Source organism: Coturnix japonica, chromosome 5, assembly GCF_001577835.2.
Source record: "Coturnix japonica isolate 7356 chromosome 5, Coturnix japonica 2.1, whole genome shotgun sequence".
NCBI classification, from domain to species: Eukaryota; Metazoa; Chordata; class Aves; order Galliformes; family Phasianidae; genus Coturnix; species Coturnix japonica.
The window spans coordinates 23512399-23532272 of NC_029520.1; the positions used below are offsets into that span (position 1 = coordinate 23512399).

The 19874-nt window shown below is 40.8% G+C and overlaps 1 protein-coding gene across 12 annotated transcripts in view; it reads left to right on the top strand.

Moving 5' to 3' along the window:
- Positions 1-19874, top strand: part of NUMB (NUMB endocytic adaptor protein) — an 88523-nt gene that overhangs the window by 24086 nt on the left and 44563 nt on the right. The gene's annotated exons all lie outside the window — the stretch shown is intronic.

Consider the following 19874-nt stretch of genomic DNA (forward strand, 5'->3'; position numbering starts at 1 on the left):
TTGAATATGAGCTGAAAAATCGTGCAGGTAAGATGCATTTTCACTGGTAAAAATATTTGCGCAAAAGTAACTTAATGTATTCACTAGCACGCTCAAGCAGGCACAAAAAATCACTAAATTGTTTCTGAGGGTACCACTCCCAACCCTTCTTCGTCTGGCATGCTGCTTTGTTCATCTGGTTGTGGAAATTAGATGAAGATGGAGCAGCTGCGTGCTGGCTGTTTCAGTTTTAGTGTGGTTTAGGGTCAAACACAAATAGCAGTGCTTAAGTTGGAAATAGGGAGGACTGCACTGAACTGATTAAAATTGTAAATACGTTGGAGTTTTACCCAGAGCGCCGAGCCAAGATGGTTGCTTGTTTTGGAACAGAGTTAATTAAAGTTTTGTTCAAAGGCTTTTTTGGTTAACTCATTAAATCTGTTTGGGAGATGCTGATTTGTAGGAAACCAGTTAAAGATGCACTGTTCTTTTTTTTTCTTTGCCTTTCTTATTGTTGTTTCTATTGGCCTTTAAATTCCTTGTGCCTTTTAGAAAGACCACAAGACTCACAGGTAAAGGATTGTCAAAGGGGGCAGTAAGAGTTTGGCACAGCGTGTACCTACATATAAGATGTTGAGCTGTAGCAGAGGAGCATGTTGTGTTGATTACTGAAAGTCATGCATGCATGTGTAGATGGGTGACTTGTGAGCTTCAGAGAGGAAAGCTGCTGGTGTGGAGTTCTATAGCCACTGATTGCTACCCTGAGAATTAGCTTCTGATGCATGGCATTTCCTATCAGCCTTTGTCAGAGGCTTGCTGAAAATCCAACTACTTTTATCATCTTTAAACAACACAGCTAAATGTAGTTGACAAATTCTGATGGATGGCTAAAAAATATTTGGATTTTTTTTTTGTCTTTCTTATGAGGTTCAAAATATATTTTGAGAGACTAAAATTTGGGAGTAGGTTCTTTTCTCTAATTGTAAAGGTGCTCTCATTTTTAACTGTCTTGACAGATATCAACCAATTAATATTGGCTGTCCTGTGTGTTACTGAAGCTCTCACTGCTGTTGTTCACAGCTCCTTGTGAATGATCTTATCGTAAGTCGGGGGTCACAAGTTGTTCTTAGAATTGCTCTTAGCACCCGTTTAATGCAAGTGCAACACTTACTATCCTGTGGCATAGAAGCTGGCTCTTGCAGGTGCATATTAGTAGTTTGGTCATTTGTTCTTCACAGGCAGAGCTCTTTAATGCATACTGTCCAGGCCCAATGAGCTGCTTGTGTTATTTGTACCAACGTTACATCTGCTGATGTGTGATGATACCGTGCCCTAGAAATATGTGAGTGATTTAAGTTGGATGACAGTAGCTAAGATAAAAGAGCTGTGTGTTCTGAAATAGCAGTGTGTGTAACCATGGGGATGCATCATTTCAGTTTCCTGAAAGTAAGAATTCACTTTCATCACAGTTATAAACAGGGAAGTTGTGCTGCTGTTGAGGAGACAGCTGTCTCCCTGTCTGATCGCATTCATTCCAGTGTGTATCACAGCTGTCAATCAGGCTCTCTATTTTTGACTGCAGGAGCAAACTTAGCCATCATTAGCATGAGTCTTGTGTTGTAAGGTTAAGCAGGGGAGAGTGACAATTTGCAACTTAATTCTAAACAGCTGGTTGAGGCTTCCTTGCTTTGTATTGCATTTAAAAGGTTAAATGCACCAATTAAGGAGGTTTTCTGCAAGGAATATCGTTTCTCTGATTTTGTTCATTTTGAATCTGAACTTAGCTGCCCCTCCTGCTTGTGCACACAGGAGGAATGGTAGTGATGTGGAAAAGGTGTGGTTGGCAATAACTTTGGACCTCCATATTCAGGTAACTGTTGCTTTGTTGCTGGTTATTGGAGGGAAAGAGGTATGAGTCATGTTGAGTAATGCCATGCTGCCATCCCCTGCCAAGAGATCTGTGGGCAAATGATTGAGGGACACTTCCTGGGTTTGGGGATGTTAGAGCAAGACTTGCTTTTGTGCTTCATCACACTGCTGCAATTACAAGTCTGACTTAAGCTTCTTGCAGATCGTCAGTTGCGTGTTTGTGCACTTTTGTTGGGGTAACTTAATACTGCATTATGTCCTCAGGAAAAAACAAAACAAAAACCAAGTACTTCTGCAGCTCTTTTCCTGTCCTCTTATCATGGATGTGTATAATGTGGTTGGAAGAGCCAAGTGCATTGATGCTTTGGCATACAAGGGCTGCTCCAGAAATACCTCATGTTATGTTGGCCCAGTAGGTTGGAGGCAGCTGTAGGTGGTATGGCAGTAGAAGTTGAACCCTCCCACAAATTCCATTATATTTTGATGCAGTGTGACAGATGGCACCTCCACTGGTGCAGTATCAAATAGGGTTATTGTCCTCTTTGTATCTGTTGCAGTTTCCATGGAAACAAATAGGGGGCATTACTTTTGGAGTGACCTACATAAGGAAGGCAACCCTAAGAAATAGTTAACTTAAAATAGAAACTAGTCCACAAGATAGTAAGACTATATTATGTTAGTGCCTGGAGGCATCAATTTAGATGAAATGTGAGGTGAAATGATCCTCTTCAAGCCAAGCACTTCCTTCATTTTTTCTGGATTTCTGGAGCAGAACTTAAAAGTATACTGGGTCAGTAATTGCTTTTATTTGTATCTGAATCAGTGCTATAGAACTCTTGTTCTGCGACTGTTAACGGTGACACAGGGGAAGTATCAAGTGGCTGTCCAGGTATGCAGTGACAGGGATAGGAAAGTCAGAGCCCACTAAGCTGAGTCTGGAAAGAGATGCAGAGACACAAATTGCACCAAGAAGGGCTGCTGCAAGTGTATCAGCACTCAAAGGAAGACTAGGGGAAATGTAGGATGTGTACATGACACCTTTTTGCCTTGGTCTTTACTGGTAAGATTTGCCTTCCGGAATCTCAGGCCTCTGCTGATGGGAAAGCCTAGAGCAGTGAAGACAGCCTTGGTAAAGGATTCAGGTAAGGAACTGTCTGAACAAATTGCGCAAGTCTGCGGAACCTGGACCTAGAGTGCTGAGATAGCTGTCTGGTGTGGTTGCAAACCTATTCTTGACTACCTCTGGAACATTGTGGCAATTGGTTAAGGTTTCTGAGGTATGGAAAAAAGCAAACATTAGTCTTCCTTTCAAGAAAAAGAGAGGATTTTTTAATTTTTTTTTAATTTCAAGAGAGAGTTTGGAGGCTTACTGATTGATTGGCCTCCCTTTACTTGAGCGGGAGTGGTGAGACCTGACAGTCTCCAGAGGCTCCTTCCAATGTAAACTGTTCTGTGATCCATGGCAAAGTGATGGAAGGAGGTCCTGTGGAAACAGTTTCCAAATATATTAAGGGCTAGAAGGTGATTAAGAGTAGTCAGCATGGGTTTATGAAGGGTGAGTTGTTCTTGGCCAGCCTTGTGATGACTGGGTTGTACATGTGGAGAGAACAGCTAATGCTCTGATTTTAACAGTGACTGGTGATGTTTTCTGCCATAATGCCCATGCTGATAAGCTGCTGAAGTAGAAGCTTGGTGAGTGGTGAGGTAGATTGCAAGCAGACTGAGCTGCTGTGCTCGGGGGGTTACAGATGTTGGTGTCCAGACCAGCCAGAGTCGTGGGACTACTGGTGTTACCCTAGGGGTTGTTAATAGAGCGTGGGCTGTTGAACATCCTTTGTAATGGTCTAAGCAATAGGACAGAATGCGCCCTTGGCAAGTTTGCAGATAACACAAAATTTGGAGGAATGGATGACACAACAGATGGTTGTCTTGCCATTCACAAGGACCTTGACAGGCTGAAGGAATGGGTTGACAGGAAGCTTATGCTCATCAAGCCTCGGCAAGCAAATCTACTAGCAGGTGCCTGCATACCAGCACTGTCATCCCAGTACTTCACTGTTCTTACCGTTGCCTGCTGTTGGCAGGCTGCTTGTACTCAGACTGGGACAACAGAGCCATTAAAACACGGTGGCTAGGCTAAAAATATGCAGAAGTGTTTGTAGAGAGCTATCAAAGTCCAAAAGAAGAATGTGATAACAATGCTTTTATTTAAGGGTATTTTGAAATATTGAGAAAACAATTTTCTCAGCTCTAAACAATTACTAAAAAGAAACTTGATGCTGAAGTTCAATAAATCAAGGAATGTGAAATTACCCAGTGTCCATCTTATGTAAAGATTTGCAAGCTGAGATTTCTACAGAGTTGCTGCTGCTTGACCCCATGTTGCTGAACCCACGATATATTTTGCTTTCTTGATACAATCGAGCTTCATGCAGTTTTTAAGTTACTCTTTTGTGAGAATGAAATACTTTTTCAGATGTGTTTAAGTCTTCAGAACTAGTGTTGCCACTCTGTATTTTTGTTTAATCACACCTTTTTGGGTTCAGATGTTCACAAAGTCTTGGTTTGCAGTTCTCATCTTTAGAAATGTTATAGCTGGAGCTAACAGTTGCGTGAAAAGTTGATTATGAAAAGACAAGGCAGTTAAGTGTGAAGACTAAGAGAAGGCTAAATGATCTGTGAATAACTAAATAACAGCAACAGAACTACTGGTATTTATGTAAAACGTCTCGTAAGTGATTGTATTAAGCATTTGATAAAAGAAATTGCAAACCAATGGAAGGATTTGAAGAAAGGTGACCTAAATTGGTTGTCACACCTAACTTGCATAATAACTAAAGATTGTATGAGTTCTGGAAGGTTTGCGTAAATTGTAAGATTCTGTTGTGACCACGCTTGAAGGAGGATGTTCTATTGCATCAGTGTTGAATCAGATCTGAGAAGCAGAGAATAGTTCATGAGCTGCCAGAGGAAAAAATGGAATAGCAGTGAATGATGCTTGAAAAGTGCAGTGTATTGTGTCTCTGCCGGTTTGTTGTGCATCTTCATCGCAGTCTGAGAGTGTGACATCTTTCCATTGCTTTGTTCTTTAAGGAGCAGTGTTACGTGACTGGAAAAACATCACAAACCTCTAATTCTAGGTAGTCTCTGGAATGGAGACTCATCAACATAGTTAAGTCAAAACAACAGTACCAGAAAAACAGCTTGCCTTATGTGTTCAGGCAAAAAGAGATGTGAACTTGCTGCCAATAGTACTTGAAGGTGTTCATCTATACCCAGAATGCCTTTGTGGATATCTGTTTACTTATGTGTGCCTGGCAGATTTATTACAGGTGAGAATGGATTTTAGTGGTGCATCAGTGTTAAACGTCCGCTTGTACTCAGGTGGTGAAGTTGTACAGTGTGGTGGGTTTATGTGAGAAGGCAGAAGCAAGCAAGGCCTGCGGGATATTTAACAAAACAGTTATATCTCCATTAGCATGCTGGATCTTAAAATAACGTTCCACAGATTGTGTAGATTGTAAGGCACTGTTCTACAGCCATGTTTAAAGGCACTTCTCAAGCTAATAGGAAGTCTGAACTTCTGAAGACTTAAATATGCTTCAGCATTTTCTGTTGAAAAGTGTCTATACAAATCATATTGCAATCAATTGCGATCAGTTTGGCAATTTCTTAGATAATCCTTGTCTGGAGGAATGTGTGAATGGAAGGAGATTCCCGTTTTAATCCTAGTAATGGGAGCTGGAATGTGTGCTGTCTGCTGGATTGTTATTTGAAGTGAATGCCAGAAATTCTTACGATAAAACGGGTGATAATCATTCTGCCAATTTAAGGAGATGTCAGTTCCACCTGAAAAGTTTGAAGGAAACAACCTGGAGAACTTGATCCAGGATGAGACTGTGTGTTGGTCCCGGAATAGCTCTCACTTAACCAGAGTTTGGGTATGTGGATGTCAGAAGGCAATCTGACTGCATGGCCTCCATTTTGTTGGTTGGTTTTTTTTTCCTGTGAAATTGATCTTTGAATTTTGAGATGCTTTTGGCAAGGAATTGATAAGAAAAATATTTATACAGTTGCAGCTGTATGGTTCTTACTCACAAAGGTACTTGATTCCAGATGTCCAGATCCAAGCAGGAATGAAATAGGGTTGATTTTTATTATTAAAGGCATTGCAGCCAGTCAGCTTCCCTGTACGTGCAGCGGAGTGGCCACTGGGTACTAGATCTTAAGAGATGTTTTTGTTTCCTTTTAGAATAGGAGTGATTATGGCAGTGCTGTGTGTGCACCCCATAGCCTCACATCACAAGTGGGTCTGCAGTCTAGGAGGTGATAAAAATTGAATGGAAGGTTTTTGATGAACTTTGTTCAACCTGAAATTGGTCCTAAATTTCGCTCTTGGATCTTGCTGAGTACAGTTTAAACTGAATGCCAAGTGGAATGGGAGCAAACCAGTTTTCTAACAACTCTGAAGAGGTGATTTTGTTGCCATGAGTTTGCACAAAGCTGGTATAGTGGCTTGTACTCTAACTGCATTTTCTGAACACTTCACATATCAGTCTTTTCTGTATATTAACCTTCTGTCACTACTGACAGTAGCATTTGTGAATGTAGCAATTTATTTTCTGAAACACAGATCTTTAATCCTGCTTTTCTTTATAGTAAAGAGTATACATTCCATGAGAAATTTAACCAGAACCTGTAAATATTGACATCTGATATATTCAGTCTAGATTATGTGATTTGCTTTATCATTGTCTGAAAAGTACAGTATATAAGTGCACTTACAGTTTGAATTAGGCTTTAATATAAGCAAGCTCAGGTTTGAGTTGGTAAATCGTCTCTGTGTTTTGCTATCATTTCCGTAGTGTTCTTTGTTATCTGATAAATTGATATAACCTGTCTCTCAAAAATTCATAGCTGTTATCCTCCCTGTTCTCAAGTCAGATTAAAATGAGTTCTATTAAATTAATTTAAAAACTTGAACTAGAAAAAATATAGACTGTTTGCGGTCTCATCTACACGCTTTTTTCCTTCCCCATCTCAGTTTCAAATGCAGCTATCTAGAAATACAAACGGATTGCTGACACTCAATAACTGAACTAAATACAAGAGCAGGCTCATCCAACCGTCTCATTCAAGTAAACATTTTCAAGGGCTCAGCACTAAAACAAATCTCACTGAATGAGGCTTTTATGTGGTTTTCGGTAGAAGTTTTCCTAAGAGATGATTGTTATGTTGTGCGTTTGCTCAATGCTGTCTATTTGCATAAACTTTGAGGAAAAATATGGAGATCGGTGCTCCATCTTGGGGCAAAATGGTAACTAAATAGCAAGGTTAAAAAAAATAAAAATTAAAAATTAAAAAAAAATAAAAGCACAATGAAACTCTGTGTAACGTAGGCAGTCAAGAAGTTGGGGCAAGTCTTTTTGTCAGGTGTATACTTGAGAAGATAGAATTTTGACCAGTAAAGCGGTAATTTTGTTTAGAAATAGGAACTGGTAAAGCTCACTTGGGAACTCTGTGCTTTGTTGTTGACTTGCTGAGCAGCTTGTTCTCTGGACTTGGAGCCAATTCTCAGGAACAAGGCAAATGAGCCTACCTGTTCCTTATGTTGTAGTCAACTCCAGGCGGGTTTGGGGACCTGGTCCTAGAGACAAACAAAACCTTTGAAATGCTATAAGAGCATCAGACATCACTATTTATTAAGAAAAAGAGTGCACTTTTCTTTGTGAACAGACCTGGTTATATTCTAATAAATTCTGATTTTCTCTATTGGAAGAAATAGCAAATATTTTGTTCTAGTAAGCCAATTGCAGGAACTTCAAAACAGAGTGGATATAGCAAATGAAAGCTTTCATGCAAGAACATCTACAGAGCTTAACATTCACTGCTTCTAGTTTCTTGGAGCTGACGTGTTCACTGGGATTTCTGAAATGGGATGTACTTGGTTAGAAAAGCTTCCATGTTCTTGGGCAATAATTGTTCTAGATATGTATTTGGAAAGCTAAGTAAGTAACTAGTAAAACTGCATTTATTATCCTGATCTCCAAATCTGAATGCTTGTTACTACTTTCCTGACAGGATGTTTTGAAGGACAGTGTGTCCCTCCCTTTGGGTCAAGGCAGGACAGGGAACGGATCTTCATCCTTAGGAACTGGAGCCATTTTAAACAATGATGCACCTTTGATATATGCTTGCTTGAAGAGGAGAGTGGTATCAGCTAGGACACTTCCTCATATTGTTGTTTACTCAGAAACACGTCACTCTGAAGGCCTCAAATCTTTACAAAGTCCATGTTGCAATCTGGATTGTGTGCAGAGCTGTAATTTGTGAAAGCTTGATTTCTTGCAGACCTTTGTACAAGTCAGTTTCAAACTCTACCCTTTCCTTACAGCTACAGGTTAGCAGGCTGATTTTCACAGCCATTTTGTAAGTAGCAAGATGAATGCAGATTTTTTTTTTTTCCCCAATCACAGCTAACATCTCTCACGTCTACGTAGATTACTAGTAAACAACCTTGTAGTAGAATTAGAGGCTTTGTATATTTTACTTTTAAATATATTTTTTGCTGAAACTTTTATTATGAATTTACTGCTGCTGAGCACCTCCTGTCTTGTATTTTCATGGGGGTGTGTGTAGGTGCTAGGCAGGCACTGCTGCTGGATTACTTGGATTACTGCTGTTTATTGCATCGGTTTCTCAATTTGAAGGAGTGTTGCTAGTTTAATTTCAGTGACATGGATGTAGCATTTCAAGAACTACTGGACACAGGGAATGCAGGCAGTAAGTATCGTGCCAGCTGACGAATGTCAGATGTATTTGCTCACACATCTGTATGCTGCTTTCTGAACCAACAGTGGAATGGCTTTTCCTACGTGTAGCATTCTGCTTTGGGGATGTTAAACTAGAAAATCTGCCCTGAAACTGTTTTCCAAAAGAGCTGGATCCCATTTAGCCTGTGGCATGTAGTAGTCTTTCAGATAATGAGAAGGAGCCATCTTTGTGAATTAAAATGAAATGGCAAAGCTTTGTGAGGAATTGTTGTGCTATGTTCCCCCCCCCTTCAAAATCTGTACATGAATCTGAGAGCTGATTACAATTAAAAGAGCTGTAAGAATATCTAATTGTGTTTTGTAAGTGGTTGGCTCTTTTGGGTGTGGTGTTGGGACTGAATGTCAGTTTTCATAAGGGCTTAGCTTTTTCTTGGGGGGGAAAAATCCTGCTGTACTCAGAAAAACAATCGTGTCCTTTGAAGCATGAATTCACTGATGTAAAGCTATCAGCTTCCTTCAAAGCAGAAGTTTTAAGTCTTGATGCTTACCAGGAATTCAGGATTTAATTGAATTGCTGACTTTGAGAAAGCCGTGTACAGCCTAAGCTGAATTTATAGAATTGTAATAGAAAAATGATGGAAATTTAATAACGGCTAGTAATTTCAGCAGTGATTGTTATGAATTTGCAAGTAATTCTAAGTAAGTTAGAAATTCTTTTGTTGCTCTCATGGCTGCTGTAGAGCAAATCTTTAACCTTTCAAGGGATGTGGGAGAAGGACAGCAGAGGGAGCCCTGGGTGGTGGGGCGTGCAGCGATGAGAATGGCTTTTAATATTTGCATCATGGTGGTGTGTTGGCTGCTGGCATGGAGACTTTCTGTGAGTACTTACAGGGAGATGGGAGAGGGGGGTGGTTATAACTGTGACTTTCCTGCTGAGTTTTTTATTTTGGTTTGTACAGAAATGAAGAGGATGATTGTCCACAACAGGGCCTTTCTGAATATAACTGCGCTGTTGTCTTTGACTTGCTGGATTGATACCATTTCAGTTTATTTATTCTAGCTAGGAATTGCTTTCTATTCTCTACTATTTTTAATGGAAAGGAAAGCAAAGCTAAGTAGTAGTAAATTTTCTTGTGCTCTGATGGTGTGTGGAGTCCCAGTACTCTGCACCTCATCGTGTGGTCGCTGAGGTGATGGGCAGCAGCAGGGCAGGGTGTGCTGTGCTGAGGCGGAAGGGTGTGTTACAGCCTCTGCTGCCAGCACTGGGGTTCTGAAGACCTTTGTCATCACTGTGATGAACATACAGTCCCAGTCCAAATTCCTCTTTAAGCCATAATCCCAAGTATGATAGCAATGTGGGTTGATTCAGTTCAGGCAGCTTTGTAATGTGTGGGTGAAGGAAGTGAGATAACGTTGTGAGAGCTCAGCATTATTTTGCAGTGCAACTGGAGGTTACAAGTGAAGTGAGGTACTGGACCCAGTGTACCTTTTACTGGTAGTACTAGGACTTGATTTTTATACTTTGTTTACCTCAAGTCTGGCATGAAATTCTTCTATCCAGCATTTGCCTGTAGGGCATACAGATACATTCACTATGAGTGAATGTGTTCAATGCATAATGCTTTGATATATGTCTAAATACTAATTGATTGTGGGGGTGGGTATTTCCTGATATCTAATAATGGCTTAGATTTACTCACCAATGGTCAGGAAATACCAACTCCAGATTAGACTGAGTTCAGTTATCTTAAAAATGTTTTAAAGGTATTTCAGTGTCCATCTAAATGTGGTATGTTGACAGGGATGTTATGTGCCTAATGGCATCTTGTTTTGGTGTGTAATTTTAGAATAAGTCCTGGAACGTGCTTTCTGTGTGCTGCATGTTTGTTGTCTTGCTATCACTGCCTCCACCTCTTGGGCAGCAGTCTCACTGTGTTGCCTAAAATCTGACGTGACTTCTGTAAATGGAAGAGTTGATTTTGTATTCTCAAATTAAAGAATAATTGCTAACATTCCCCCTGCTTGGCAAACACAATTGAAAACTATATGTAAGTAGCACAGCATGTTTCAGTGCAAGTTTAAAAATGTCTTTTCAGGTTGATCAGGTTCCTTCCTCTGTGCCCATGGCAGTGGTCATTGTGTGCATCCATTAGGAAGCATTTTTTCCCCCCTTGAGAGAGTTGTGAATTGTTTTATTCCTAAATGATCTTTATGATATAAGCATTCTTCAGTTTCTGTATTGATCTGATGCTTGTATGTAGTTCTGTGCCAATGACAGAAAGTTAAAGTGCTGGTATCAGAGAAGAACGTTGGTCTCTCTCCCCCTGTATCTGTATTGAAGGAGGTACTTGTTTTGCTTCTTGTACTCTTTCCTAATGTAGCTAAAATGCCTTTTAGACGTGCATTGGGTTTTCACAGACACTTGTAATTTTTGTTCTTTAAGGTGCATTACCAGTCTTTTGATATGGTTAAGCAGATGCCATGATAAACTTCAGATGTCTATTTAAGAGATCTTGAAAGATAAAATACCAGGAAGTCTGAGTAATGTTTCCTTTTTAATGTCATTCATCCTGCTTAGCTCCGTTTAGATAAAGATGTGTCTCCTCCTTGCAGGAAAGGGCGCAGAGATGATAAGGCCTTCTGTACCAGCCAGTAAAGTGAACTGCTCAGATGAACCAGATGCGAACAATACAGTAGATGGTGGCTAACAAACTTAATAGCTGTGGATATAAAATCAAAGCCAACCCCCCAACATACCCTCAACCCAACCTGCTGGTGATCCACTATGTTATTGTTACTGTATGGCTTGGCTTTTTTGTGTGTGTGTGCTGGGTTTGGTTTGTTTTTTTTTGATATTAAGAACACTCTCAAAGGGCCTGAAATTTCAGATACTCTTTATTGTACAATGTAATGCTATTTAAAAGCACTTCCCAATTTATGAGTATGAATTCATTAGTTACTCTTCTGCAGATTAGTACTCAGAATTTGGAACCTACAACGTGTTTTTTGTGTATATATATATATATATATATATAAGAATGGTGAAAAAACTCATTGTTCAGTGCAAGACTGGAGTCTTAATCTTTACTTACATTCAATACCTCATCTTGTTTTTGAAGATCCTTGTAAAAGATTAGCTTTGATACAATTGCAAGGCAAAATCAGTCGTTTGTTTCTAGCTGTGCTGTTCTGCTGCTGTGGGTCTACATTAATACCTTTATGTGAGAGGCAGTAATCCAGGGAAGCTCTCTTGTCAAATATTTGCGTATGCAGTTGTAAAGGGATGGGGTATTTTGCAGAAAGCATACATAGAATAGAGTGATGTGATGTGTCCTTTTTCTGTGTGTGCAGTGTGTTTGTTAGTAAGGGTGAAGCATATTTTCAGGGGATGGCAGCAGAATGTTGCTTCCTGCAGTAGAATGAGCTGCTGCATGGCTGTCCTTGCTCTTCTGCTCTTCTTGGTGAAGCAGGCTCCTTACAGCAGGGTGGGTGCTCTAATCTTCAGGTAGGAATTCCAGTAGTGTTCTGGCTCTTCCAGGGTACGTGCATGTTATTACTTGTTTCTAAAACCAGCAGTATTTTGGATTTTTGTTAGGAATCTACTCATAATCAAATGGAGGGCTTGTATGTTCATACAGGGATCTACTCCTGTGCTTGCAATCCATTGCACAGGCCTTAACCTGCATCTGGCATAATGAAATAAGTTCAAGAAAACTGAATGAAAATGCAAAGGCTGACTTATATTGAGCAATCTTACGAGTTACTTTTAGAGCTTATATCTGGCATTAGAACAAGTCTTTGTAAATTGTTTTTGTAGGTGTGTGCTGAACAATAAAGTAGCTTTATCAATACAGCAAAGCTGAGTATTGCAGATAAAAGGATTTTTGAATAACACTTGATTTATGGAAGTAAACATACTGTTTTGTGAGAGCTTATTTGAGAGCTCTCTGTTGCTCTGTTTCTTGCCAGTTGTTTTCAGTTTTTTTAGGTTATCAGCAAACGCAGCTGGAGCTGACTGAATCTTGCTCATGACTCAAAGACAGTGGGAAATGAGGTGCTGTGCTGTAGAGAGGCAGGTAGATTGCAGTGGCCTCTTCTGCTGATGGCATGATCGTTGCATTGCAGAAGATGTGGTGGCACGGATGGCATTGCATAGGTCATAGTACTCAAGAAGAGGACTGTGTTGCCTGCTAAAATCCACTGGTTTCTGTTCTCCATCACAGAAGAACAGAGTTTATGAGCACGTATACTGCAAAACTATAACATGAATATAATGTAGTATATTTTTAATGTTGTATAGACAATATAAGTGCTACTTTTGGTGCTATGTTGTGAATGGCTGTTGCTGTAAGCTGTGCTAGTTTTTGTGGCGTGGGATGGCTGCTGCTTCTGATAGACATCCTCATGGATTGCTATTATAACACTGTCTTTGAAAATGTTTGCTTGTGAATCGGGTCTCTTAGAACTGATGTAAATGCTACCAAAACCTAGGTAAAAGCAAATAGCTGGTGACTGCTTTGGTTTATGTGTATTGTGGTATCTTGGAGATGTGAGATAGGCTGCAGCTAGTCATAGCTGGCAGCACAGTCAGTGTAGCTATTATTTTTTGACCTGAGGTCACGTCCAGCTTGTTTAGGCTTCCCAGAACTATTTCAGGGAACCTGACCCAGAAAGTAGACTGGGAAGGCCCTTCCTGTTGTGTGCTGCTTCTGTGCATCTACCATGAGGGGATGTGGGCGGCGTAGGGAATGCAAAGGGAGTGTCTCAGGCTGTCCGGCAGTGTGTCATGGCTGTGTTCTCGCATTTTGCTCTAGCTGTTTTTTTGCTATGAATATTGAGGATTATATTACCTGTTTTTATTTATGTGTAGTGCAACAAGCCAAGACTGTGTGGGGAATAATCATTGAAGTTCTTAAAACAGCAGACACTTTTCACATGGTAAGTTAAGTACTACAGAAACCAATGACTGCATTTTATAGATAAAAGTGAGAGTCCATAGGAGGTTTTTTTCTCAAATCCTGGGTGTGCTGGATTCAAACATGAAGATATTTGTCCGCCCTTCTGACTGAACTACTTACAACCGTGTGCTCTATTCAGCTGTCTTTGACCAGTTAAGCACTGCTGATTCTCTGAACTAAGTTTGTGAATGTCTCCTTCATTCCTGAAAAACTGAATGACCTATTTGGTGGGAGTTCTAAAGTTAGATTGTGTGTGAATTTCTAGGCACTGTGAGGAAGTCTATTCCTTATTTTAAATGGGCATCCTAGTATAGCTGAGGGGCTTGGCTTTTCATCTGAAGATACCTCTACTGAAAACTTAATTCAGTGAGATCATTAAATAATATTCATAATTGTATTCTTGGTGAGAATATTTAACCAATTAACTGTGTAGTCAGAAAATCAATTTCTGGGTACTGATAGACTGAAGCAGTTTGAATCTTTGAAATGTGTTAAATAAGTGCTTTGTCTTTTAATGTTGTACTTAGAAGGGCAGTTTGGATGTTTGTCCAGTCAGAAAACATGGGCTTGGATTTTGAACATCACAGAATATATTCATTACACTAATCCACAGTTCTGTTCATGTTCCAAATCCATTTCTTTGTGATGTCTGCCAGTAGTTAACCTCTTTAAAACTGTTTGAGGTGCCACTTTGCAACATTTGTGCTGGCTATGAAGTAGCTCTACGCTTGTTTTGTCTGTATTTCTGTAGGTTTTTCTCCTCAGACCTAGGAGATAAGTGAAGTCAGTAATGTGTGCAATGGCTGCTCCCATAATCCACAGATAATCTTTATTATAGGAATTCAAAAAGCTTGTTTCCTTTATTCCCCATTCCCAAAATAATTATATGAAGGAGAATTGGTGCCAAAGGACTTGGTTCTGGATAATAAGGTTGCTCAATTCTTTTGAATGTTATGCTTTATTAGACAGATGCAGGAGGGTGGAATTGCTTTATCTGCTCAGCAGTGGTGATCAAATCAACTTTTATCTCATGCTGTTTGAAAACTTTTGAAGATTAAGCTCAGTTATTTTGGAAGTTGACTTGTGGATGTTTGTATTAATGAAATGTATGGGCTCAGATTGAGTGCATTATCAAGTTATTAACCTATAGTAGGATTTTAACTTTTTTACTGCAGAAACAGGGTGGGAATGGGGTGGGGCAGCTGCTGCATTTACAGCCGCTCTCTGGCACAGAAAGCATGGAATGGCTGTTAGCAGCAGATGCAGGTTTGTAGCACAAAGATAGAGCTGAGGGCAGGCTGCTGGTGCTCCATAGCCTCCACAGTGTTGTCAAGCACATCCTTGTGCCTTGTCTTAAGAGGCAACCTGATACCAGCTCTCTTTTCACTCCCTGCACCACCACCACACCTCCCACCCCCCCACCCCACACACATAGTAAATTTGCCTCCAGCCCTAACCTCAGATTTCTGTCACAGCCTTATCTAGCTTTTGGGTGGCTCTCTATTGGGTTTGGAGTGTGCAGACCTAGAAATAGGCTGCTTCCCGTATCTCCTCCTCTTCCTTAATTTTATACTGCTCTAACTATATGTGCAGTTATCAGCTGGGACTCTTGCATATGGCTCTAATCTCCTGTATCTATGGAATTAGGTGTTTATAGCAAGTTGGCTGAAGTAGATGACTCCAGTGGTGAGAAACTGAGTGCATACTGTGATTCCTCTTATGTCTATGTCAGTGAGCAACTGTAGAGTTTTGGCATGTGTTGCATTCCTGGGTGTGGTTGTAGCACAATGCAGGGCAGTCGTGGTTATCTTGGCTTTGTTACAGCAGCTCATCAAAGCTTAGAGGTTCGCATTGTAGGCTCTGGAAAACTATGTAAAGCCTTTCATTCTTGACTGAAATTTTGGTGTCCTTTATCTTTATCTCTTCTTTTTTTTGGTAAGATTTGAGAGAAAGAAGTTACATGAGTAGTAAAAAACACCTCACTGTGGTTTGTTTTCTTTTAAATATCATAGTGGGTAGGAAAAAATGGTCTTGGACATAGTTGTGGTTGTTTTTCAGCTTCGAGGTTTAGAATCCTAGTCATGCTGTTTTCTCTGGTGTGGATTCAGGATTAAGGAAGCTTCATTTTATGATGTTAGGGTGTATAGTCTACTTTCAGTCATTGCAAATGTTGAACCTTGAGAAACATCTGAACTGTAAACGTGTTGGCCAGCATAGAACTGAGCTGTGAGTTAAAACTGAATGCCGGACTAGATATGAGAGAGAAAATGAGGAGTGAGCACAGAAAATGGAAATCCACAGTACTTGTCGAAATGGCGCATGGGCTGCAGCCCCTTCTTGTAACAAGGAATTCCCAGCAGCAGCATCAGTGTGACTGTGCTGGAGACTGCTGTCACTTAGTAGTGCTGGCATCACTCAGACTCGAGATTTGCAAAAGCTAAGAAAGTTTCTGTTGTCATACACTGGGTATTTCATGGAAATGGTTCTACGTAATCCTTGTGTGGACAGAGTTGTGAGTCAGCTTCCCATGGTCTTACTTCATGAGAGAGGGACAGACAGAGGAAGATGGAAGAAGAGAATAAGATGTTTTCCCACGTGGCCTTTTCCTTTATAGAGTTTGGTTTTTTTTTTGGTCATAGACAGTGAGGAAACAACAAAATAGAAAACTCATTCAAATATATGAGCTCTTTACTAGCCACAGAAGAATACAAATGGAGTGACAAACTAGGCTGCTCTTGCAAGTTCTAACCTTACTTATTTTGAAGTTAAGGCTTCTTTCATGACATTTATTTATGTATGGCAAAACGTTGAGTGTAAGTAACTGAGAAGCACGTTATTGCATGGATGAATGATCTTTCTGTGTAATATTTATAAGTTTGCACACTTTGCCTAACGGCTGGAAAAAAACAGTTTGACGTAACTCTAAAATGTCCTTGGTGTGAAATCTGAGTAAAGGCAGTTTGTGGCTTCCAACAGCCTTTCTGAGACATGCAATTCAAATGGCTGTAGTCACTTGCATAATTTTACTGTCATGAGACTAAATTGGCCCAAGAAACATGTAATAGATGTTTGGATCTCCTTATTTTTGCCAGCTCTTTGATGCTGCTTTTTTTGAGTAGGTTTCCATACTCTCAGTCTTGATGCTGGGAAATTAATGTGATAAAATGCTTATATTTACGAGAGAAGGCTTTATATAAATGCTTTCGGCATCTCTGCTGCGGAGAGCAAGGCTGATACAAATGTTGAAAGAAACCTATTTTAGGAGATGAGAAGCTCTGTACTTCATGTCTGAGCGTTGTCCTCCCGAGAAATAAGCTGCCATAAGCAGTGGTAGCTGGCTGGTGCGGTGTGCCTGGCTCTTGAATGCTGCAGGGAAGGTGTTGCTGTGCAGGTGAACTCAGGAGGTGAAGCACCCAAAGTCAGCAGTTGGATACACAGCTTGGATGCAAAATTCAGACACCCAGCTGTGTCTTCAAGTTTGGAGCTGTGCTCCAGCAATCAGCTTGGTTCAGCAGCAGCATACCATCCAAGTATGTATTCAAACTGAGAAGCAACAGAATGAACACGGAGTGGATTGGGGTGGCACTGTAATAGAGCTGACTGGTGCCTGGTAGACAGCCAACCTTATGATGCAATAGACATTATTCTTTTAGTAGTATGACGTGTATGCAACTGTCTGTGCTAGGATACAATCGTGGAGAGAGTGTACTGCATCTCATGTAGTCATCCTTTGGTACTTTGGCCATGTACACTTTACAAGATAGTAGTTGCCATGAATTGGGGCGGTGCTGGCGTCAACAGCAGTGCAGTTTGTGTGGACCCTTTGCCATGTACGCTTATGTTATCAGATCAAGTGGGATGTGACATCAAGGGGAGGTAAGGTGGTGGTTGTTTCCCTGGGTCTGTGGTCAGGATCAACTTGTGTCAACTATCTGTGTGCATTCCCTGCTCCAAAGTTCACTCCTTGAGTCTAGTAAGGTAAATTGTAATGTACATAGAGCAGTTATGGGATAACTAAGGAATGAATAATTGTGATTCCCTGTGAAAGGAGGTGGTGTTGTCTCCCACGTAGCTGTAATACCATTCTAATTGGTGCTGTCGTTGTTACCAGTGCCCTACACGCTGCCTAACATGTGAAGGACAATTGCATGTTCTGTAGGGAACAGACTGTTTTATACAGTTTCCAGGCTTAGAAAAGGAGAACAGAAGGCACTGTTGAGAATAGTGATCTATGAATAGAGTAGTTATACTAGGGTCATCTGTAAGAATAATTGAGTTTATTCAGTGTGCTGCAGTAATCAGTGGACTCTGTGACTGGTCACTGATGGAGGTAATGCAGTTCTGACTTCTCTGCTGGTTTGAATCTGGCAGTGTGCACTTAGTCCCCATTGTGCCTGCCTGCTGCTGGGTGCTGCCTGTCACATCGCAGGTGTTTTTAGCCTGCTTTCCTGCTCGTCCTGGTTTGTCTCCCAGCTCAACTGCCAACCCTGGAAGGAACTGTCTGCCGTGGAAGTAAGTTGTGGTGCTGAGAGCAGGCAGTGACACCGCATCCCACCTCACAGCAGAGCAAAGCCTCTGCTGTTTCTGTTTCAAACGTTTTAGTACCAGGAGTGGAATCTGTTGCTTGCTGCTGCGGTTATTCATCCTCAGGCAGTGTGTGATATGGTGATGGTAGAATCTGAATGTTCGGGTACTCAGAGGAAGCTTCTGAGAGTAGCGAGTTGACTACTTGCTCGATGCTCTGCTGGGCCTGGGAGATCCAGTAGCAATGCACAGTGCTGTGGGTGTGGGGAGGCAGCTGCTGGATGCTGGCCAGGTGATATTTCTGTCTGTGCTGAGCCTGAAGCTTCATTGATCGCTCTAATGAGCATGAGGCAGAGTGAGAAGGAAGGCAGTTTTCCTGGGTGTTTCCTGTTTGGCTTTCCATGCTCCTCTGCCAAGCAATTTAGAGCTGGGAAGATGACAGCTATCTCTGTGATTCAAGAGGCTGCAGCAGCCCCATGATGACCAGCTTGCATTACTTCTGGGCTGTGCCCTCTGTGGCACGCTGTGCCAGCAGGCCCTGTGCAGCACAGCGTGGGGCTGTGTATATTGCAGTAGATGACTGTAACTGTCTTGTGAGTAATTAGATGGCTAATTTTCATTCAGCTTTTATTCAGGTTCTTTAAGTTCATCAGTAATTGCCAAAGCCTGCAACATCAGACAATTACAATGCTGATAGCTGCCCCTGCTTTACTACTTCTCCAAAGTAACAGGCTAGGCCAGACTATATTGGTAGGTGTTCAGTGGCAGTCCAGTATGCACTATTTCTGTAGATCTCTTGATCCTAGCTGACAAAATCTGCTTTGGATGTGTCTAACTTACTTCAGCAGGTGTTCCTCCTTGTAATTGTCTTTTCATTTGACGATGTTGTGGAATAAATAGCAGCTTATTCTCTTCTACTGTTGTTTTTCTTTGAGTTTGCCATCTATCGGTAAGTCAGTGCCAAAATAAATGTGGTGATTTAGAATCTTGTAAATGGGAGAGCAGCTGACGTGTTGTGATGGCTCAGGAGCTTTGTGGCCGTCTGTGGCTTGGGGATTGTGGCACTGGTGGATGGATCTCAGCTGCTTACGTAGATATGCTGGGAAACTAAATGGGAGCAGCAGCATTTTGAGCTGCGTGTCCTTACTTTGTTTTGAACATGTGATTAACTGACTGTTAATTGCCGTTGATTAAATGTCATGTCAATACTGAGTGCTGCACTAAGAATATGGAAACATTTTTGTTAATCCCTGGATCTTGCAGACAATTTCAGCACAGATTATTATGTGAGAGTTAATTTGAACTGTTGGTGTCAGGAGTCACATTATGGCCTTTTCTTAAAATTGATTTGAATGCCAGTACAACATGCAAGGAAAACAAACATGCAAAGGCTTGCACTGGCTTTTAGAACGTTTGTGTGTAGTAATTGTCTGTATTGTAGTGCAAAGTCTATGCTGATTTTAAGAGATAATAAAGCTTGGTTGTTAAGAAATGGATTTAATATGGGGAGCAGAAAGGTAACAGAAGAAAGATGAAGATTCCAGTGTCTTGTGACCAGCAAGGTGGTGCAGCAGGGCTGAATCCCTTACTCTCTCAGGCTAAGCCAAAGACTTAGTTTCTATGTTAATTTACCTCAGATTTAATTCTGAGTGGAAGTTGAAATGCTGATGCGTGCTGTTGCAGTGCACTTGGTAAGCAAGGCAGTTTTATTATTTTATTATTTTATTTGAAGCAGTTGTCTTAGGTAATGAAAGGGGATTTTATTCTCTCC